At 40.7% G+C, this 24,080-nt stretch overlaps 1 protein-coding gene across 2 annotated transcripts in view; it reads left to right on the top strand.

Moving 5' to 3' along the window:
- The window catches only part of esamb (endothelial cell adhesion molecule b), a 42,928-nt gene that overhangs the window by 8,185 nt on the left and 10,663 nt on the right, over nt 1–24,080 (top strand). Inside the window, exon 1 of one of the 2 annotated variants that reach the window (XM_084351733.1) lies at nt 5,967–6,044. The exons of the other annotated variant lie outside the window; for it this stretch is intronic. The gene's annotated coding sequence lies outside the window, so the exon portion shown is untranslated. Of the gene's footprint in view, nt 1–5,966; nt 6,045–24,080 lie in introns of those variants that run through there. 2 annotated transcript variants of the gene reach the window in all.

The following is a 24,080-nucleotide window of genomic DNA, read 5'->3' as shown; positions in this document are numbered from 1 at the left end:
GATGCGCGTTTATCTGTTCTGTCACAGTACCAAAGCTTGGAGCGGCAAAACAGTACAGGAGGGTCAATTGAAGTACTCTTTTCTCACATTTGATCTGTAGAGGCAAAGTCACGAACCATCTTTACTTGCAAATTATCTTTTAAATTCACGAACATCATATGTGTGATTCATGGCACAACTCAAATGGGCTCAAACATTTATTTGTGTCACGTTATTGACTACCATACATATGTATTCTTAAATAAGATCCCATGTTGACCAAAATAATCGTGATTATGATTTTATTTAGAGGTTGTATAGAGAGCTTGTCATAGAATTACACTTGGATATATTCAGTGCAGTGACTCATAATGAATCGCAGGCTGATTGAGCGTGCGATCGCTGTAGACTGACAGGTGTTTCACCCGTTGTCACCTCTCCATCCTCATGCGGCTAATGATGTGGCTACTGGTGACCAGTCCGGGTTCGTCCACCACTGAGATGAGACTATCGGGACACTTTCCAGTCTTCCCACTCTGCCAATTACGCCATAAAGTCATCGTGCTCTTCTAGTCTTACCTCAGCTTACGGTACCTTTTAAAGCATCTGAGTCATAGAAGATCTGCGAAGGCAGAAGCATCCAAATGAGGTGCGTTGCTTTGGTACTAACCAGGTTTCCCTGCTGATCGAAGCCCATAAATGATGCATCTCAGAGGAGTGTGTCATTTACACCCCAGGCGTAGGCGAGGGTCGTGGCGATTTAGACCAGGTGCACCCTGGGAAAATGGCACACACTAATGAGGTCGTTAAATGAGACCCTTGGTCTTGGTAGAAACACGTGTGTGAACTTCAGAGACCCGGCATCAAAAACACACACACACACACACACACACAACGCAGGGCCACTAACCAACGTCTGCAGCTACATTTGATTCACCAAGAGGCATTTATCTTGAGATCTGAGACAAAGAAATCCTATTAATGCTGGTGCTCATGGGTCGAGAAAGGCGTTCTGCAATTCATCACAATTACTCGGGAAAACACTGTCAGAAAGGTAATTGCAGGAGGACAATATGACTGTGAACAAAATCAGTTTCATCAGCACTTTAAAGTGCTTTTATCCAAAGAGGAGGATTGATTTTCAAAGGTAAAATGCGTGAAAATTGCTGGTCTGTAAAGAAAAAAAATCACCTTTATTCTTCGGACTTCTTAGCCGAGGTGGGAACTGGGCTGTCTGCTGGCTGCAGATGAGTTTTGCACTAAGACGGTGGAAGATTATAGTCCTGTCTGGCTCTTATAGTAAAGCAATAGGAGATGGGATTTTTTTTCTGAGGTGTCATAGGGTTGGATGAGTTTTCTGCCACGCTCTGTTGGTGATAGGTTAGTTTGAAAATGCCCGGTGATAGCCCTGTGGAAGTGGTGATTTCTTATGTGTAAAAGGACAGAATTGGTGTCTTTGGAAGCAGGATTGTTTTGTCTGAGCCGCACATGAGAGATTAGTATTCATTGAGGAGCGAGAGGCATCCCTGCTCCTTTCTCCTGTTGCTCGACTGTCTCGCCAGATGGAGGGGAGGGTTGCTGTGGCCAGATTAATGCCAATGTCATCTGGTTCGAGGTGTAACCTGGCCTTGCAGGCTCCGGGCGTGGCTATGTGAGGCTAAAGAAGGTCTCTCAGGTCAATCCTGTGGTGGCGAGGCAAGTCGAGCGCGCAGGCTGCAGTTTTTCCTCCTTCCAGATTAAAACTGCATTACGCTCTGCCTCCGTAATGTTACTCGCCCTCATGTAATGCACTCTTCAAGGAAAGCTTGCCTTTCTATTTCCTCTCACTGACGACTTTCCTTAATGTTTTGTGACCCTGGAATTTTAAGGGTTCTGTCTATGAGTGGTTTCGAGGCACTGAGGTTTATACCGTATAGTTATTTTATTGAGCTCAGCGAGAGGCGTCCTAAAGGCACTCTAAATATATAATATCAAAATCCTATCACAGTTTTATCTCTGCTTGCAGCAGCGCTGTGGATGGCAGTGTTGGTCGGTCCACTGCTTTGGTTTCGACTCATCCATCTACGGGATGTATTGCTATGAAATTTTCATTAATTTGTCAGGAAATAATATATGGGTCTTGATGATAAATATCAGGCGTCAGGCAAAATCAGGCAAGTTGATGCACATCCTAGATCTAATGAGCTTAAATTATGGTTTAAACTTTAGAGCGATACAGGAGTAGGCTTGATTGGATTAAAAGGGGACTCTTGGGCCTTGGCGGAGGTATGCGCTCTAATCAGTGCAGTTCTGTTTCCTATCTATTCTCTATTTTGTATTTATCTTGTAGTTTCTCATAACTGTGATATTTCTATTCTGGAAGGAGCAACTCTAATCCAATATATATGTAACCCAATTTCTCCCTCTGGGATCAATAAAGTGTTTTTTTTATTCTGACTCTGCAGGCGGAGGCAAGCGCTGCACAAAACAAATTAAATGTTCAGAAACACAAACCGCCCACAAACGAAAAACAGCAGATAACTGAAACAAAAATTGCTCTGGACGAGACATAAATCTCGTAGATATTAATCCAATTCAAACAGTTTCTCAGGGAATAATACATGGATCTTGATGAAAAGTGCGTATTTATTTGGCTGGTATGATATGTGGAGTGCCATTCTAGTTTTTATTTTTTATTTTATTTATTTATTTTATTTTCTCTAGCACCAGCAGCAAGTTGAACCAGCTATGAGAGGAATTGCAATGACATTTAGGGAAACCTGACTGACTTTATTGATCACCCGAGCACGTGAACCGCAGCTTCACACATCACCACCCCAGTGAAGAAAGCTCAGACATGGCTGTTTTTCTTCAGGAACCTTAAGAAGACAAAATTACCGCAAAGTTATTGTAGCTTTTACAGAGGATCAATAGAAAGCATACTGACTGGTCATTGCTATTTAGCGCATCAGTGATATCGGCGAGTATAATCCCCTCCTTCGTCTTCTTTAACCCCCTGTCACAGAGCAGTGAGGTTATACAGTAGGTGGGACTTGATTTCTCTTCCTGTGTTCAATCTGAGCCTTGATTGTTTCTTTGCAGGTAGAACCGCTTTACCAAGTGAAAGCACGACTTCAGAGATGACCTAAAAGCTTTTTATTGCACAAAAGTCTAAACAAACCTACACAAAATAACAATACACCGTACATTTTAATTAATTTCTTGCGTGAAAAGTTAGAGTATATTTTAAAGGTCACGGTTTTCTGTGCTTCACCTGATCTGCTCGCCGTATATGTTACATCTAATCCTCCAGCGGTGGCCTTTGTCGTTTCCATAAGTCCCTTTGCTTCGTTTTCTTGCCCTCAAGTGTTTATAGCAGCTGTAACATCAATTTAGTTTGTGGATCAAATTTTCACTCTCTTTGGTCCCTCTGGTGGTGGCGAGGCGATTGCCATTAGAATTAATACCTTGGGGGTGTTGACGCCCAAAATAGAAACAACCTAGCAAGCGGAGTATGAGGCCAAACAGTGTTTTATAATCTGGGCGATCTGTCAAACCCTGGAATAATTGGCTCTTTGGGATGACTGAGAGTTGAAGCCAGGCAGAGTAATGACCTTAGCAAGTGACGCTCCTGTCGGTAAGCCTCTCCAGATGTCATTAGTATGACCGGGGAGGTTTGATAAGAGACGTTTCTCCTCAGCGTCGTCGCTGCTGCCAGCCTTTCTGCAAGACCTGTAGTCTCCTACAGGTGAGATTCATAATACAACATCGGTAATTTTTCCCCCGTTATTGAGGAAGAGACGTGTATCACGCAGCGTTTCTGTGTCACCAACATTTTCACACAGAAAATATGATCAAAACAGTCAAATCAAACAGAGGCTGCAGTGCAAGAGTTCAAACGAGAAAAAAACATTTGGATCAAAAAAAAGGAGGATTTGCATTTTGCATCAAACAGTGTTTTTCTACATGGAACAGCAGTTTACAGATTATGTAAAAGTTGAGCGAAACACATTCAGTTCTTCATCCTGCAACCGTTTCTCTGAAATATTACTTAGCCCGGGCTGTCCTTCCATCTTAGGGCCTCAGTGATTTTCACAATAAAGCATCAAGATTCAAGCTGTTTGAATAAGATGAACATCTTTTGTTGGGAGATCATATTGTACCTAATTATCACGTGAACCTTTTTTTAAATTTCAGTCCGGTCCCGTGAAATTTCTGCCCCAGTTATTAGCTGTTTTTCACTTGTGGGTTGTTTGTGTTTCTGTGCATTTAAAGTTTTGGTGCAGCAGTCTTCCCTCTGCCAACAGCATCAGAATCAGAAATACTTAATTGTGGCCCGAGGGGAAATTGGGTTATATTAGGCTCAGTCTAGAATAGAAATTTCACAGTATAGAGAGAGAAAAAAAAGTTAATAGATAGTAAGAAAATTTGAGTATGTAAGGATCCCCTTTAATTCAACCAACCCTAATCCAATATCAAACTTGACAGCCCTTTATCACCCTAATTTTGAACCACGCTTTTTTCATCAACATCCATTAATTATTAGCTGAGAAATTAATGAAAACGGCATGAAACGCTCTATCATGCAACTTTGAAGACACAAGAACAAAAATCCTGGATCCATCCCTTTCGTATTGCATGGAAAAAATGTTATTGTGTAGATTGAATTCAATTCTAAATAAATTATTATGGAGTTTTGGCTGTTTATGGGCCAACAGTTGTGTCCAAGGTCCGGTCTGCTGGCCCAAAGGGACTGACACTCTGAGGTGCTGTTGTAGTACTCAAGATCAGTCTCGGTCTCAAGATCACTTTATAGAGGTCACGGTCTTGTCTCAGTCTCGGACAAAGAAGACTCTGGAATTTATTTCAAGGCAAGTCAAGGCCACATCTGCAGGGATATCACTGCATTGAGTAATTATTTGATACCATCTGCACTTGTGACTAAAGATGGTTTCTATGAGACAAGACAAGTCACCCAGAAATGATTGCAAACGCTTGCACAAGAACTTGTATTATGTTGGATTGAAAACATGGAAAAAGAGTGTTGAATAAAAATGGTTAAGTTGATTTCAGCTACTTTGTGTTTGTTTGCTCATAGAAAAGAAAGAACACATAAAATTCACTGCATGTTGATTTTTGATTATTTGATCAAGATATTCCTCATGGTACATACATACATACAGACATATAATATTTGTGGCAACAAAAAGGAAATGAAGAGGAAACTTCATTTATCTATAGTTCAGATATTCCACATTTTATTGTGTATCATGCTTTGTGGGACTCGCGCTGGTCTTGGTCATGACGTGGACTGCGTCTGCGTGGTCTTGACCACAACACTCCTCTGAGAGAGAAAAGTAGTACGCTTCCCCTACTGTCATTAATGATCCATGTGTAAATGAGTCATTTTCATCATGTCTGATTTATGTCTCCTCACATTATACATCACGCACTGACGCTGGTTTGGTAACCGCGAGTGTACAACAGACATGAATCGTACAGAACGTAAACATGTCATGATGTTTTAACAAACACGGCTCCATTTTCACTCCACTGAACCTTTCTCTGGCACCGTGTTTGCATAAAAGTCCAAATAAATCATTGGAAACCGCATCAGCAGGCAATTTGCGTACACAGTAACTGGGTGGTAAAGCTGTTTAAATCACCACTTTCCTATCCACTGTGAAATACTCGTGTGAGTGCTGAAAAATAGTTTTTTTTTTTAATAAAATCATATGAAATTAAATAAACCTGACCTGTATCCAAAAACAGGAGCTGCTTTGTGAGTCGCTCTCCTGTATCTCTGTCAGCGAAGTGGCAGCAGGCAGTCATGCATTGAGCTACATACTGTATATTAGGAGAAGTCTTACCTTATATGGGTTTTTTTCAGGAGGGGAATTTGCTCATTTCTATTTCCAGCCCAGAGGTTGGTTGGTCCTCTAAATTGATCTGGCGACACACAGCTGCTTCTAAGAAACCTGCTCAGACCTGATAAGAACGGTAACCATGGCACCTTTACCTGCAAAGCCCCCAACATCAAATGTGCTCCATTTCAGATGGGAAGCTGAAGTCATGAACTTTCTCAGGTAAAAAATCTACCACCTTTAAAAAAATGTAGAGTTTATTCTGAAGCTGGTGAGATACAGGAGAAAAGATTAAGCTGTCTATGCTCTACAGTCAAGATATGTGAAGACGTTTCCCTGAAGATGAAATGTGAGAAGCATGAAACGACCGTCTCCACAACATGTTTCGAAGTATTGGGAGGAAGCAGAAGCGTTTGTGAAGGTGACCACTGAAAAATTCCTGTAAAATTTCAAACCAACAGGCTATTATCTCGGAGCGTGTGACGGTATTGTCAGTATAGCTGTGAATGTGCTTTCGAGGATCGCTGAAAATCTGCAACCTTTAAAACAATGATTTGTAAAACTGGATTGCTGACTTCCCTTCGCGGCAGAGCGCCTGGCATTTTCAAACCGTCAGGAACCATCCCCAGAGATTTCCTTTGGAAGACTCTGTCTCTGAGTCGTGAAATTGAGCCGTCTTGCCTGTGATTTCACCAGTTGTTACAGTACGAACTGGTCAAAAACTGACTCAATGCATGCTGCACTCTGAGCTCACCTCAGTTTAGTCTCGGGGTGAGAGACTAAAGGTTCGAGGCTTTCATCAGTAGCCAGGTTTGTCTTCTGAGTGACCAACTCCAGCAGCTAGCAGCACGTTTAGAGACTCTCAACACTTCCCCAGTCCCAGCTTCTTCTCGGCTGACAAGATAAACGCTTTGTCCCTGCATTGACCACCGAGGCCTGATTGACATCACCATCAAAATCTGGTTCCCCCTCCTTCTTCTGCAAGGTACTAAGATCTTTACGAGGCTCGATCTTATAAATGCATATCATCGAGTAAGGATAAGGGAAGGGGATGAGTTGACAGCCGCTTTCCAGCACCTGGCCATGTCTCTTGGCCTCACCGGTGCTCCAGCTGTGTTTCAGGCCATTGTGAACGTCATTCTTTGAGACATGCTCAACCGGTCGATATCCTGATGAAAACACTTGTGTCCAGCACATCTGCCGTATTCTTCGGTACCTCCTCACCAACCAGCTCTTCGTCAAAGCACTAGTACCGAGTACCACTTTGCTTGAGACGGTATTGTTGTATTATTTGTGTCTCCGTTTATCTGTACAAACTCTGTAAAGGATCATCTCTTCTTAAATCTTCCCTTGTTCTCTCTGTCTTGTTTTGAGTTTCTATTTCAGACTTTGTGGCTGGCTTTGCTTACTGTATTTTGCTTTTTGACGTCACGGTGTGAAATACAGCCAGTTTTTGAACCCTTTTGACGATGATAAAATCCCACATATTGTTTTGTAAACCCAGGTGACAGGATTGTTTTTGTTCCTACGGTTAATTAAAAAGAAGCCTGGAGACTAGAAAAGATAAGAGAAAATCTTTTTACACCCCTGGTTTTCAAAAGTCACAGTAATGACCGGCACGAAAGCAGAGATTAACGGCTGCTTTTAAGCGCTTGAAAGAATAAAATTTGATCGTCAGTGGCTGCAAATAACTTTATCACGGAGACGTGTTATTATTCAATCTGGAGGCGAAAAATAGCTCTTTTATAATTTTAATAGCCCTTAAAAATTACCACTGCTCCATTTTCACATTGTAGCGGTCACATGCAGTTTGTGATTAATCAATGATTCAGACTAAAACATCTGCTGGTTTGTAGCGTTAAAGACAGCGTTTCATTATTCATCTCCTCTCCGCCGCACTGAAACTGACTAATTGCCCAAAAGAAGAACAAAGTGTGGACGGACATCCTGCTGGAGTTTTCAGCAGAATCCTGGAGTGGAGATGACAGTCCTGCATTTAGATTTTCTAATCAGTGCACTTGTACGTCCTCCCTGATTTAAAATGAGAAAATTAGTGGAACTGCGGCAGTCACAGAAATTATAGAGCTGCGGTGGTTAAAGGACATGCAGCTTCCACTGCGAGAACAGAGGACGCTTTGAATTTTGAAACCCAGATGACAAGTCAAGTAAGAAACACAAGAGCATGGGCAGCGTTTTGAACCAGATAGTTTTATCGCGCTATAAGTGTCGGACGTTGACATCCTGCTCTGAAGTGCCAGAATCTGTGTTCAGATATTACACAAGTCAAATATAAAGTGTAACAGATATCGAGGCATCAAGAGGCTGAAGTAGCCAGTGAATGTCATACTGTGAGTACCTAGGTCAAGAAGTCACCGCAGGTTAATTCACTTCAGTGGCTTAAACCTTGCATTGCATGTTGTCAGCCCGCCAGTTTCCTGTCTCGTTTTCTGAGGCCTTGTTCAGATCAATCCAGTCGTTGCTGTGAAAGTTCTAGTTTTCCTATTTCTTTCCTTAAAAGAACAAAAAGGAACGATCAATTTTTGTAGAAACGCAACCTGATGTCTCGGTATAGTGGAAAATCACAAAAGCTGCTGATCACACCGGCTGGTCAGCAGGATTGTTATTCAAGCAGTTTTACACTACATTAATAAAGCAAAACTATAATACTATCTTGCTTAAGTTTTTCATGTTTCCTTAAAAGCGCTGGTGGACATGAGACGTTCAGTGTCAGGGTCAAACAGATACCTTCATAAAGGCCGGAGGTCCGCCAAATTGCTCCAAGTTTCTATTATCACCTCTCAGCCCAGAATAGACCTCGTTACCTTTTGGTACAGATCCAGATAACATTTTTGACTTTCTTTAACATGGTGACATGGGGTGTTTTTTGACACATCCCTTCATTTTTCTGGGAATAATGAAGGGATTCTGAAGGAAAATCAGGTTTATTTAGGTGTCTGGTATCTATGAGAGTGTACAATTTCATCTGAATCCTTATAAAAATCCCAATCTACTGGATTTAAAATATGATTTCATCTCAATTTAGAGTGATACAAGGCTATCAGGAGTTAATTTCCACTATATCTGTCTTTTTGCGGATAAAAGTGAATCCCTCTATCTAATTACAGTTGTATTTATACTTCTTTTGAGAGGGTGGGGTGGGGTAAGGGGAGCGCAGCAGTTTACCAACACTGAGACCTAATCGGTTTAGCTGAAGGACTGGACAATGGTTTGTGCCCCGAGGAGCTCAATTTTCTTCCTAGAAGACTGTTTTCCTCGAAATGGCTTTAAACAAAGGTTAGAAAGCCGCTTTGTTTCACCAGGATAGTGTTTCAACTGCTTTACTCTTCAAATCCAGATGGACACTACAGTGTTTTGTGGTCATAAAAACACAATGGAGTCAAGAATGAATGGGTTGTTACACCAAAAAGAAGATGAAGACGATTCTGAGGTTGGATCAGTTTCACAGTTTTCAAGGACTAGATGAAAAACAAGCTACTGGGACCTTTTTTAGATCTACTTTTTCCTTCTCAAACCAGTAGATGCTGCATTTGATGCACACGAGTTTGCTGTGGCACGATCTAAAAGCCTCCTGACAATCGTGAGCTTCATCTAAAAAAAAATCTGAAACAATACATCGGTTTCATGATTTGTAAGTGTTTTTAAGAGCACTGATGTTGCAATTACTGCTCTTTTTATCCGATTTGTGTCATTTGATACGTGTAGAAAGCAGAAATTACACACAAAAGTGAAATAAAATGTGCAACAGAGGTATTTCAATGGTTATAAAGCCACAGCTACAACTGATTATAGACTAAAATATACTTGTAGACTCTGTTTTCATGACAAAGAACAACAATCAAGCACACATGAACGTGTTGATACAATAATATTAACTGCGCTCACACCCACACACAGCCCGGCCACGCTCACCAACAGGTCCGTCTCTGTCCTTTAATGCGATTGTCTCCCGCGTCAAAGCACAGTGGTCATGTTATGATGTCTTGTTGTGTACGACTTTTGTCCATCTCATCTCCCTCCCTGCTAAAGCCAGCTTGGGCCGATAACAAGATTACAGCGTAGAGAGGCGGCTTAGCGACCTGGCCCAAGAAACAGTGATGGTTTATCCGGGAGGCTGCTGCAGATGGACACAGCCGTGAGGAAGGGGGTCTCCTAGTGGAGGGTTGGTGTGAGGCCGCTGAGGTTAAAAGGCAACGAGCGCCGCTCAGTCCTGTGCCTGGCTTTAATGGCCAGTGCAGGAAAACGCACACGAGTGTCGACATTTATCCTCACAGTGCACACACACACACACACGCACACACACACACACACACAAGCACACACAACACAGCAAACGATGCACTAAAATTAATGTTTTATTTTATGTCCACACAAACACTCTGTTTACGTCTCCGTCCATAATCGCCTCCTCCACAACTTTCTCCTCCATCAGTGGCCTCGTCCATCCATCCAGACTAATCGATGCTCTGTTGAACTGTGGCAGAATTAAAGGCTTAACCCCTTTGCTCCCAACTGTCGCTCGGATCTGAACAGAACTGCAGATTTACACAAGGCACTTTGATGCGTATTGTGCAGCATAAGACACACAGAGCACCACAGAAATACTGCCGTCAAAGAGCTTCCAGTGATTTGTCTGAAACAGGAGTGTTGTTTTCATGTAAGGTGTTTTTATATATTTATATATATCAAGATGTTTAACCAGATAACACACCCAAAAAAATATAAAATTATTTAACACCATTTTATCCATGTATAATATTTGTTTGATGACTTTGACTTTGTAATCCACTTATCTTTCATGTCTATTTTATGTGATATTATTGTGCTTGGTGTCTGGAAAAGTGACATTTATTTTGAAAGTACAACAAAAACAACATGCAATAGGGTTTTCCCTTTATTAATTCCTACATCTACTCTACAGTTCTTGGAGTAAACACGCTATCATCTGTTTTTGAAACGTCCAAATCCAAAAGAATATGAATTAACACAAACATGGGGCTGGATACCATTTTAAAAAATGCAAAAAATGCTTTTTTGATACCTTGCTTGGAAAAATATACGCACATCTCAAATGTTTAATGTTGTTTTCAGTAAAAAAAATCTAAATCTTTGTGTCAAAATTTAGAAGAACAAGTGATGAAATGTACTTTTTTAGAATTTTGAGGTACTTTACTTGAAAAGTTTCCCTTTTTCTGCTACTTTATTCTTCCACACCGCTACATTTATTTGACAGCTTTAGTCACTATTTACTTTGCAGATTCAGTGTTTGCTGTTACTTGTGACATGTATCCAGTCAGATAGTGTTGTGGGTTGGACATTGAGGGAGACCACAGAGCCAAAGTATTGCATTTTTAAATGAATGAATGAAGGATAAACACTGAAAACATGCTGATAATCAGAAAAATGCTCAAATATCGGCCCTGATGATTGGCCACGCCGATCATCAGGGCCGATATATTTTTTAATCTGCTTTTAGTTCAATCAGAAACTGTCAGTTCTCAGACTAACTAGAGAAAGCAAATGTGAGCACAGAAGCAGCCTGGTTTGAATATAGCCCCTTCCTCTCCCCTCTTTTGCTTTTGCTGTCTTTATCTTTGCTTTGTAACGTCTAATGTAAAAGAATTGATGCGTCGTGAAAACGAGTAGTCGATTAGTAAAAGTGTTTCGACCCTCTGGAGTTCAGTTTGGTAAATGTTAGCAGATGCATTCATTTTGTTTTTGTATGGCTCCATTTTGGGTTGTTGAACCCACAGCGTCAGTATTTGACGAGTTGGGAATGAGACACAATCAACTATCTTACAAAATTGGACCTTTAAACGGTCATAACACACATGGATCTTTGTTTTTTTAGCACAAACTCAGCTGTAAAGACTTTTCCTTTGTCAGTTTAAGAAAGTATAAAGCTACTGGGAACACACAAATCTTTAGTGATAATCATACTAAATATTATTAAAGGAGAAAATGTAAGTCTATTCACATGTGAAGTGAAACTCATTTTTGTGCATTTTTCATTAAAAACAACTGTAAATTACTGAATGACCTGATTGTATTGTAAGTTCTTTCAATAATAAGATGTCTTCTTGTCTACAAACAAAAATAAGATACTGTGTGAAAGTATCCTCACGTGGTATACAAATAAAGTTATTTGAGGATCCAGAGGGTGAAGAGTTCATTGTTGAATTGTTAATATCATTTTCCAAACAAGCAAAGAAATACCAAACATACTCCAGCTTATTTATTGTGATAATATCTTGGGGGTTTTGCACAAAAAGTTAACGACATCGCTCAGGGCTCCGAGCGTTATATTTTTCACTCATTTTATTCGTTGTTATTCAGATGATTGCTACAAATCATGTACAACACAGATGACTGCGATCCAGACTGAAGAACACCCTGATTTCATGCTCTTCACCCGTTTGTTTGTGGGCCTCCACCTCAGAGTAAATGCCTCTTGGCAGGTGTGTTGTCATTAAGGCACCATCTTCTTATCCATCAACTTATCGTAGTGAAAAGTAAAGTAGCTCAAGAGGATTAGAGCGAATAAATCTCTTTCATTTGTCTTTGACCATTACACAGAGACGGCACATGGTCAAGTCTCAGGGGAGCAACTGTTCTCCATCTAATCCCAAGTCAGAGGCACAGTTTATAATGCATTCACAGGCAGCAGACCCTCGAGAGGCCTTAAAAGCCTCTTTGGCTTAATCTATCATGTCAGGGTGTGGGAGCCATCGAATCCTTTTTGCACTTTGATTTAATCCACGTTGATCACAGACCTCACACGTCTCCTAAATTACTGCAGCTCTTAATTGTGTGGGATGCATGTAGTCTGTGTGCATGTTAGTCTGTGTGCGTGTGTGTGTGTGTGCGTTTTAGTTCGTTTTCAGGACAACAAGAAGTGACGCAGGTTTTAGGTTCAGCAGCTCAATTATACGGTTCAGCACGTTTGCCACAGTTTCTCTCGATTGTGTGTTTATGAGTGTATTTGGTATTTATTGGGAATCTATCAGCGGCTGTAAACAAAGAAAAGCTCTTTTCCGGCTCTTTTAAACTTAATCGCTCAGCCCGTCCCTCGCTCACTCACTGCTGATCGTCCTGCGAGACCAATCTGCTCTTCAATCTGTCGCCAATTTAAAGGAAAGGTTCAATTCTTTCTCACGTCTTTGCCCGTGTTTTTTCTAGGTTTGTACAAACGCTACTCACAATTAGTTAGAGATATTGGGATGCTTTAGTGTTTCACTTGATTGTTTTTTCTGTGACGTATCTGAATTTTTATCTTGTGTGTTGTGAATATTTTTGGTCCCCTAAAATACATAATATATCTCTGAAACAGACGTGTTTCATTTGACCTTTACTACATATCCATGTACACTCATCTGTGCACCCAAATCCCAAAATCCCTATCCCTTTCCTGTCAGTTGAGATAACATTTTTACCTGCAAATTAAATAATATTTGAGACCTGTGAAGGTGGTGACATCGCTACAGAAGAGTCCCAACAGGGCAAAGACGACGAGCTGTGAGATGATCCCACAGGATGGTGACATTTGCCACCAGGTTTGGTCAGAAAATAATGAAACAAAACAATCACGATTTCCTTCAGTCCATGGTGACATCTTCATATTGCTTGTTTTGTTTGAAAAACAGTTTTAAACCAATGAAAATCAGTTTACTGTCACAGGAGAACATGAAGTCTAACAGCAGATCTTCATGTTCCACTGAATAAAATCCGACTTTTCCAGTGAAAACCTAACAATGTACTACAAGTCCAGAGCAAAGCTGGATTACAACATCACAGAAGGTGATTATTAGCCAAAGTTACATCTCGGCCCGGTCCATCACCAACTTGTTGGTTTATTCCTACATAAATGACCGATACGTGTTCTTACACAGACGGTGGAAAACATGTTTCAATCCCAAGTTTTGTAGACCTCTTAATCATTTTATCTTCTGTTAGTGCGTTGCAAGGTGAAGTGTAGAAGTACGGTATACACACAACAAAGTTATGTGCGTTAGTACACATTTGATTCGCTAACGCAGCGACTTGCCAGATGACGTTGGCACCATTTTGGGTTTTTTGTCGTCAGTCTGACGTGGCCTTCACGATATTTGACCATGCAGATAGTTTAGGTTTCACGTGAAGTCGAGGAGCTGGAGGATTTTGAATATCCACTTGTTCACGCAGCTCAACATTTTTAAATGTTACATCTGAAAATCTCAGCAGCGACATGTGCATGTTTACATTGGATAAACCACAGACCTCACTGTGTGGATGTTTTTTAAACTATTGTTTTTCTCTCTGGTGGAAAATAGCTCTCGATGGCAACTGATGAGTGGTGTGTGGTCTGTGGATTATCCAGAGTGAGAGTCATTATTTATTTGGGAGATAATTTGGGTGAACTGACCCTTAAACACACTGTGGTTAAAGCTGCAGCTACATAATTAAATAAAAAATGTCTTTTGCAGATATCATTTTAGAGTTTGGGCGTCAGAAACATCATGAGATGCCATGAGAGGAACATTTATGCAGTTATGGTCAACCTCAAAAACTGCTTTCCTCTTAATATCCTGTTCTTAAAAACCAAAAAGACGTGCTGCTGTACAGTCTGTGGATTTATTAAACAAAATATATGTCAAACGATTGTCTTAAATCACAAAAAACATGCAGGTCTTCTTCAGTTACACCTCAGAGGGTGTTCAGTTGTTAGGTCCATCAGCCGTGCAGCATTAAGCAGCAGTTATTTCCTCCGCAGCAGCCGGCAGTGATCATGTGTGACATTTTACTGCTGAGTGAAGTGGCTTGTAGTCGTCTGTTTGGCTCGCTCGCAAATCACAGGCATGATTAATGTGGCGTGGTGATTCGTACAGGTAATTTCGCTCCTGCTTTTCCTTTCCTGCTGTGCATTATGGCGCTAATGTGACACTTTATTGATCCCTGTAGGGAAATTCTCTTTCCGCAGCATGCAGGGTCTAAGTGCAGGGTCAGTAACAGGCGAGCAGCCCCGCAGCTGGTAAAGATTCAGTGTCGTGTTGAAGGATGTTTGCCGACACGGGGGGCTTAAATTCATGGCCTGTGGTTGAAGGACGGTCACCAAACTCAATATGCTGCCAAAAGCTGCCTGAAGTCTGTGCGTCAGTTACAGCTTATTTCCATCGATAGTCTGACTACCTAAAAGAAAATCATGTTGCAGAGCCATCACTCCTTTAAGACATGAATCCACTTCATCCACCAACTTTATTGCTAAGATACGGACGGAGCAGAATCAGTGAAACATCGTTATAATCTGACAGGTTGTTAAATTAATTACAATAATGCTGTCATGCTTAAACAAAGGTACAATCACTGTAAATATTTCAGGTTTCGTTGACTGTGTTGACTTTAGGCTTCAATTACAAATAAATGCTAAATGCTGTTTCCAAAACAAACATTTGTATATTACGTCACATAAATTAAAGGTGCACTACGTAGCTTTGGGGAAGAAACTTTAACAGAAGAGAAAGATTCAGTGACTGTTTTTTTATGCCTAAACAAACTAAATAAACACACTCTGTTTTTCATGACAGAGTAAACTGAATAAACAAACTGACCCTAAAGGACAACACAACTTCATACTGTTTTACTTTGTTTACATGTGGCGGACCCTGCCACCATGCTAGCTTCAAACTGTTCCGGGGACCTTATTTTCCTCTGAGAACAGCTTGTTCATTCAGTTCTAGAGAAAATAAATATCTCTGAGTTTGTATCATTACCTCCATTAATATTGTAAATGTTAAAATTCTGAGTTTGAACAGGAACACAGCAGCACAAACAATCAAGAGGTCTAGTGGGTAACAGTTTACCTCACGTTAATGATCTTCTTTACTTCAGTGGTGTGGAAAGATGCAGCACGGACAGATTGCACCAGGTGTCGAAGCAATCGTCGCACAAAAAGCCTATAAAGTCGTGTAATTCAGTGTTGTTGTACAGAGAATTGCAAAAAAATATATAATGCATTAATTGTTCTTTTCAAACCATAAAGGCCAAACATTAGATGAACCTTAAATGTGGCAAAATGGCCACTACAACCTCTGTGCAGTGTTCTGATGTCTGATGAGCTTTCTCAAGCTGGACTCGTGATGTTGGTGAACTGACCGTTTAGAGCGGAGAGCAGAGCAGCAGGAGGTGAACCGGGCTCAGGTGGGAGACATGCCGGGCTAAGTTATTCCCTCTGGTCTCTGTACTCTGAGCTGCCACGCTCATCTTTTTAGCCTTTGCAGGCCCCTCAGCTGTGCTGTAGGTGGACATGTGGGTGGATGAGAGGGTCGCTGAGGTTTGTCTGCGTGTATCAGATGTGTTACGGACCATCTGAGCCCAGACTCTCCTGCACGTGAAGATTGTATCACTTTCATTTCGAGCCATTCATCACAGCATTTCTAACATTACAAAGGTCGTCGTCATACATCCAAAAGTCTTTTCTCACTCTTTGCCCACATGTGTGTTTACCCTGCTCTATGAGGGTATGTGAAGTTGTGTTATGTCCTAAATCCATGTGTAAATGGCATGCTATTATTAGGATTTGAATTAGGATTCATAAATATTGATTTAGGCTATGTAATGGATTGGGCATCAGGTGATGTTAATAATTAATCACCTCATTTCTGTGCTTAAGGTAAAGATAGAGGTTGAGATATAAGGTGTGGTGAACATGTACCTTACTGTAGTTTAAATATAACCTGGTGTACTCTACTGTATATCAGTGACTGCAAAGGGACTTTGATTATAAATCTCTGAACCTGATCTTACATTGAAAAGTATTTAACTCTGTTATGTAACAGAATTGGATTATGTTTTATTTGTATGGATATTTTCAGATTTTACCAAATCAGAAAGTCAAAGTTTTCTGCAGCTGCTTAATTTGATGTTTTCAGTGAGCAGTTGATTTATTTTTTATTTACTAAAGCAGTTCCCATCATCTTTAGTGTCTTTTAGCTCATTGTTTTGGTCAGACTGAACTGTTTTTTCAGTCGCATCGCTTATATCAACTTTTTTTTTTCCAGAAGTAGGCAGGTGTTGAGCAGAAAAGGCTCTAAAAACTTAACTGTACCCTCTTTGATCAGCAGGGAAAAGCAGACAGACATTGTTAGCGACTACCTATTGAACATAGCGGAGCATTTAGCAGCTGTTAGCAGCCAAAGAGTCAGATATTTATTTGTCAGGTGACCAGAAAAACAACTTCAAATGAAAGCTAACCTTGCTCTGTATCTGCTGGAAATGCAGCTTTGATGCCTACATTACCCACAATGCAGCTCAGTTACTGTGTGACATCACTGGAAGGCAATGTATCGGATTACATGCCGCTTCCTCTGGAGCCAAAAAAAGGCTTTACAAATATACAGTAGTACTCCCCCGAGACCTGTAAACAAACTTTAATCTGTTAATCTGCTGGAATTATAATTTAACTGTATGAGTGATGAGTGAATGTTGTGTTTACAGATTTTGGTGCTGCCCCCAAAACGTTGTGCATTTACTAAACTCGGCAAAATAGCACTTAGGTTTTTCATTTCATTGTGTTTTTTTTCCACAAAACAATGGCTCAATCCACGAAGAGACCCCTGCTGAGGCATATTGATCAGTAGCCTCACAGTCAGTTGTATAGATTGGATTCCACTTTATAAAATCTATACGTTGGGTTTAGGAGCAGCTCTGGCTGTGGGAACTGATGATACCATCAGTGCTTTGATTCCCCACAAGGACCGAGACTTAACCTCAGAGTGCCTGGTGAGAGTCGAAGTCAGACCTGCTCTTTTCCTGTTAATGGCCTGGCTTATTCACTTTCTGAGGAGAGGATCGACACAACTCTCATGTGTGAATGTAAAGCTGCAGCCTGGAGAAGGTTAAAGACTGAAACAGCTACTCTGACTCTGTCCAGTGGTAACAAAACCTGCCCAGCAGCCCCTCTAAAGCTCACTAATTAACATGTAATGTCTTGTTTGTTTAAGCTGTATGAAAGTGTCATGTGCCGAGTGTTCGAGGTGTCACTGTGCTTGGAATTAGTCCGGCAACAAACCCACCGCAAAATGGTAAATTGTTTTTTTTACGCATTTGGCTTGGCTGATACTGATATAATGATATACTGGTATTAGAATTAGTCTTATGACCAATCAGACCATCAAAAGAAAATTAGTTGCCAGCTATTTTGATAGTTGATTAATCAGTTTAATCATTTTTCAAGCCAAATTGTCAAACAGTTGCTGGTTCCAGCTTCTTAAATGTGAGAATGTGCTGCTTTTCTTTGTCATTTATCACATTAAATGAAAAATCTTTGAGTTTTGGACTCAACAGAGTGTTGAGTCCAAAACTCAACTTTTTTGCCAGTTTATAGACTAAATTATTAATCAATTAATCATGAATATAATCATCAGATTACATAAAACAATGATTAATCACAGCTCTGATTGGTATTGGTGTGTATCTAAACTGCTGGAAATTGCAGCACAGGAATGTAAAAAGTATTTAAAGCAACATTATGTAACTTTTTCACCTTTAAACTAACAGCTTCAAACTCATGTTGATGGTACAGTGTCTTGTAACAGGGTGAATGGTGTCTCTGTCTCAGCCACTCCGCCTCCCCCATCACTTGTTTCTGCACTATGTAACTTCAGTGAGAGGGTCGGATCACAGCGTTACACGTTTACTTCAACAAACAAGTTTTCAACACATAACATTGTTATGACGTATTAAGTTTTGTTTGTAGTTAGCCCTGACAAACTGTTACAGACCTGGGATTTGTATTGCACTCAGAAACTGTGGGGGGCACCAAATCACACAAACTGTCAATTTCTACATAATGTAGCTTTAGAAAGTTATTTAGGAAGTTAATCTACAAGCCCACATCTATCATCTGTTAATGTTGGCTAATATATCAAAGTTTCAAAACTTCCAAACAATCCAGTATCGGTCGGGTTATGACTTTCAGTGAGCCAGGCTAGCTGTTTCCCTCAGTTTCCAGTCTTTATGCTAAGCTATGCTAACTGGCTTCTGGTTTATATATATTGGAAAGACATGAGAGTGGTCTTCTCATTAAACTCTCGGCCAAAAAGAGTTTGACTGTTTCTCAAAATGTCCATTTCTTCAACAAACGGATACAGACACATAAGAGAGAGAGAGAGAAGTTTCTCTCCAGATGTTGCATTCAAATGATTCGTACCCCACACCTCTCCCATGATGAGCTTGGGTGGCATTGAAGTACTGTATCTGATGTTGCATGCGGATGATAAGCCTGTAATTCCTCTCTGATGAGAGGCTCGGAGGAAATCTGAAATCAGATCACTCAACTTCTTAATTACAGTCTCACTGCATTAAGCCCTCCCCGTGTCCCACAGGCGGTGAAGTGGCAAGACCGCCATGTTCGACCCTGGACTTGTGCAGCAGCGGCCCTATCAGCCCCTCTCGCTCTGTCACTCTGTCAGCACAGCTCGCCTCGTGCCTGGTAACACATGACAGATCTGGGAGATAAAACAGCCAACCCCTCGCCCCGCTGCCACACTAATGGTTTATAAATATCTTCTTCAAAGACCCGGGACGGTGTGAGGGGCGGCAGGGTGGTTATGGGCTCTGTTGTGGTTGCAGACCCATATTAGCTCTCAGTCTGCCTTTCATTCCCTGCCACTAGGACCCAAGAGTTAGCCGATGGGGCACTGTGGGAACTTGTGATGGACAGCTGGGATGAAAAGGCCGCTGGCATCCAGTAGTCACAGTCAGACTGACCAACACAGCCACAAGAACACATCAGTAACTTATTGTTGCGGCACCTGTTTTTCTACAGTTAAATTCAATTAATTCCCTCGTTGTGCACCTTTCCCCTAACTTATCCACACATCTACAATGAGAGCCTTTGTTTTCCCACGTAAACACCTATATCCCCTGTGAGGGAGGTATTTGCATGTGATCAAAGCTTCAACCTGCTGCTGCTCCCTCCCTCCCTCGCCGACTATAGAAACCAATTCTCTGTTTCCCCTTTCGCCCGACTCTTTGTTTAGTTCAGAGGGCATTGTGGTGAAACGTGTTGGATGTCAGAGCTATAAGGAGACATGTAAGGCATGCACGCCTCTGGTGCTTTAACTGCATAATCATGCATGTAAGTAAACAGTGAAAGGAGAGTGGGAGGACAAACGACAGGCGTGTGAGGAGGGTCACAGGGTTGTTCAACTGTAGTGTGCTCACACAAATCACACGTGCACACAGTAGTGATGATGGTAATCGTGTTCCTGATGATTTAATGTTCAGGAAATTAAGGTAATAAATAGTTTAAACGGTGAGTAATTACAGGGGAGCTTCTTTTTTTAACAGTGATTGAACGTTTGAATCAATCCTACTAGAAACAATGTAATGATACAGTATCAGAGGCAGTGAGGAAATGAAAAGTCAGATATTTCTCCCAAGAGTTGGTCCAGACATAAAAAAAACGAGCTAAAGGGGATTTTGAGATATTAGACTTCTGTTCATGAGGTTGTCACAAACGAGACTAAATGAATGTTGTTGTTGCTGCGTGTCTGCTGGATGTTTTAATTAACAACTGTTTGCTAGAACCCTGATTTTTTTACCTATTTTGCATGTTTGCATGAAAAAAAAACATTTTATGAGTTGAACATTAAATATCTTTGTCTTTGTAGTGTATTCAGATGAGAATAGGTAAAAAACAGGAATGCAAACTGTTGCATTTAATTTTCATTTATGCATCCTGACTTCTTTGGATTTGGGATTGTAACAAGCTAACTTGACATATGAACTTTCTAAGCTGACAAAATGTCACTTTTATGTTTACAGCTTGTCTGTTCTGAGACGATATTTGGGTGTTCATGTCTAATTAAATAGGTTTGGCTACGATCATTCCTCGTTTTCAAACTGGCCTTTTTGTACTAAAACTGCTGTCACTTCGGCCGATGCTTAATTGACTTTGAACTCTGCTATTAACACTGGTGAATACAATATTAAGCATTTACGCAATTATTTAAGTAACTGATAATAAGTAACAAATGTCTGTTGTTAACATTTATTCAAAGATGCTCTGTTGAACTTCTGCTCTTGTGCTGAAAGTTTGTGTTTGCGTTAGCGGACTCCATTTCTGAGCTAACGTTACCTACTGTACCAGAGAGGCACTGAGGCGAGGCACTCGAGAACGTGCATGAAGTCACATCCTTTGGACTGTCGTGGAAAATCCGACCAGAGTCGTTCATAAATAAATCCACAGTCCAGCAGCATTAAACAACTGAAAGAAATCCTCCACAGGCTTGTACAGGCAGCCGAGAGAGACGGAGATGGGCTCACTTTTCACGTCACGTTACAATCCAACATTTAAAATGCTACAAATTGTTACAGAGAGCCCCACAAAGGGTTTACATGAAAATTAAGAAAACAACTAACATTAGTATCCGCCCTTACTCCTAGCCCCATGATGTCGGGGTATAGCATGAGTTATGTGAACATCTTCTTGTGCATGTTGTCACGTAACCGGAACGACTGCGACTTTATCCAGTGAATATACTAACACTATTATTATTGCTTAGCCTACTTAGCTAACCCCTCTAAACCCTTGACATTGCTGCTGGTGCATCAGCTATTATGATGCTTTTTTTACTCACACTAGTTCTGCCAAGCACCAGAAATATCACCAATAATCGCTTCCCCAGGAAACTCGTGGTTGCTTAACATGTATGTCAGACAGACTTGGAAGCTTGTGAACTTGTGGCTGCTACTCTGAATCGTTTTTATCCATTTTATGCTTATGCTCCTTACCGACCTACCTTTTTTGAAACATCCCAAAAGGTTTTTTGCACTCTTGAACCGAGTCTTCTACATAAATCAGTGAGAACAGAAATCCTCCAGTGAACTACTTCCATCCTGTCGTGAGTGGGCTGGTACATCTGTGCCGGTGACCTCAAGGTGATACTGTAAACCATAAATAATATTTATGTCTGATTTGTGTGTATATTTGTTTCCAATGCCCGACTTAACATGTGCATGTGCTGTGTGCATGTGAGAGCGAGTCTGCAGCGAGAACCAGCGGGAGGCTGTGGGAGTTTGGAGCCATGTGTGCGAGGAGAATCAATTTAAACACAATCAAAAGTTAAGAGGGATTAAAGCTACTGTGATGAGATAGCACACTCAAAATGGTTTAAAATAGCTGCAGAGATTACACTAATGTAATCCAATTTAAAGGAGCCTTCCCCAAATATTTATTATTGAAGCACCATCTGTTTGAAGCCTGTGGGGTCAGTCCAATATGCAGTTTTACACCAACAAGGCTATTTTGTTGTCCTACATTCCTTCCCTGTCCTGTCTGTCAAAAAGTCAGCAAATAGCCCCATTTTTTTTTTTTCTCTCTTTGGCTCAGACATAATCTTTGTTCATGCTTGTCCTCGTTTGACATCAGCGAATCTGGAACATCAGCTCTTCACTTGTTAAATCCGTTAACAAAAGTCAAGGTCACGCACGTTTCCTCACCAGCCTTGTCTAACGAACGACTATAATGAGGAAAAGAAATCTGTTGCTTAAATAATTTATCGCTATGTTGTCTGTTCTTGCATGGGGTCATTGCGAGACTTTGTTTTTCGCTGCTCTGACACAGATCTCGGCTCGGCGCAGACAAAACATGCTGCAGAGATCAGACGAGCACTGTTTCATGCACATCGGCTGTGTTGCCGAACGGGAAACTGATCTCCTCTTCAATGAACGATGCGGCATAGCTTTGATAGACCCAGTATTCCTTAAACATCTCAGGTCCAAATATTATATTATTATAGGATATTGCTGGAAATGTTGGAGCAGGACTGCTTTACAGAATTGTTATATATTAGCAGATATAAGCATCCATGCTACTAGTTTAGGTCAGGTATTGACAGGATAAGCCAGTCAATTATTTTATACATAAGTTGTTTCTTAAGGAAGTTTTCAGAAGTCAATGTCATACGTTATACATTACAAGTTACATCATTTCCGTTTTTATAGAGTGCCTCTGCTAATGTCAAAAGAAATTAATACAGCTAGAAAATACAATGTCAGCGTGACCATCAGAGCTCCAGTGATGAGTCAATCGAAAATTAATCACCAGCTATTTTGATAAAAGATTAATTGTTTTCAGTCATTTTTTTAAAGCAAAAATGTCAAATGTCATCTGCTGGTTCCAGCTTCTTAAATGTATTATTGAGCTGCTTTTCTTTGTCATTTATGACAGTAAGTGAAGAGTTTTGGGGTGTTGGACAGTTGGTTGGACAAAAGACACCATCTGGAGGCGCGTTGGCCTCTGTGATGGTCTGATGAGCATTTTTCACAATGACATTTGACATTTTACAAACTAAATGATCAATCGTGAAATAATCAGCAGATTAAAGGTGCACTATGTCGTTTTGGGGAATAAATTTTAATCTGAAAAGAAAAATCTTTATCGACTTTTTTAAGCCTGAACAAACTGAATAAACAAACGCATGTCAACAGTCCCACCTCTTCCCCAGCATCCACCTGTGGGCTCTGAGTCTACCTTCCCCTCTTTCCTCGCCCTTCATTCCCTGCTGTGTAAAGTTGATGTTGTGAAAGCTTCTTCGTGGGGACGTCAAGCAGCAAACATTGATGCCTCAGCCTAAAGAGATGTAGGAGAGTGTCATTTCGTTCAGTGCTGGCCGATTTATTCTGAGGAGAGATGATTAATTAACAAAAATGTTAATAATTGATTCAAACTGTCTCTTAAATATATAAATTTGACCCCTCTCTTGGTTTAGATGGGTGCAAATAACATATTTTTGGGCTTTTTACAGAAGTTTGTGTCAGAGAAAATAAACAATATCTGATTCTAATTCTTCTTATGTCTTGTTTTGCCCACAGTTTAAAGATATTTGACATTTTTCACGTGATGGCAGGTGACTGAAAATGACACGTTAAAAAAGTCTGAAACAAATGTAAAGGTATAAAGAGGTATTACAACCATGAAACATTATTTTTAACTTCAGAAAGCATCTTTTGGAAGCTATAAAGTACGTCCTGCCCTCTATTCTAACCTGCTGTCAGGACCTCTCGACCCGTTTGTCGCTGCTTTCACTTGCTTCAGATTATACCAGTTGATTTTTAAGGCGGCAGGACGGGCCCACCCCGTTGTACGGACGGGGAAGAAGGGAGGGGTGGAGAGGTGTAAATGGAGAGTAAATCTGAGCCTCAGCTAAAGCTTTAGCTCCAGAGAGGGACTCTCATGAGAGAAAGACATGGGTGGAAGCA

Source organism: Pagrus pagrus, assembly GCF_965226575.1.
Source record: "Pagrus pagrus genome assembly, chromosome: 4".
Classification (NCBI taxonomy): Eukaryota; Metazoa; Chordata; class Actinopteri; order Spariformes; family Sparidae; genus Pagrus; species Pagrus pagrus.
Note: the sequence above shows the minus strand (reverse complement) of the source record. Positions and strands in the feature narration are given on the sequence as shown.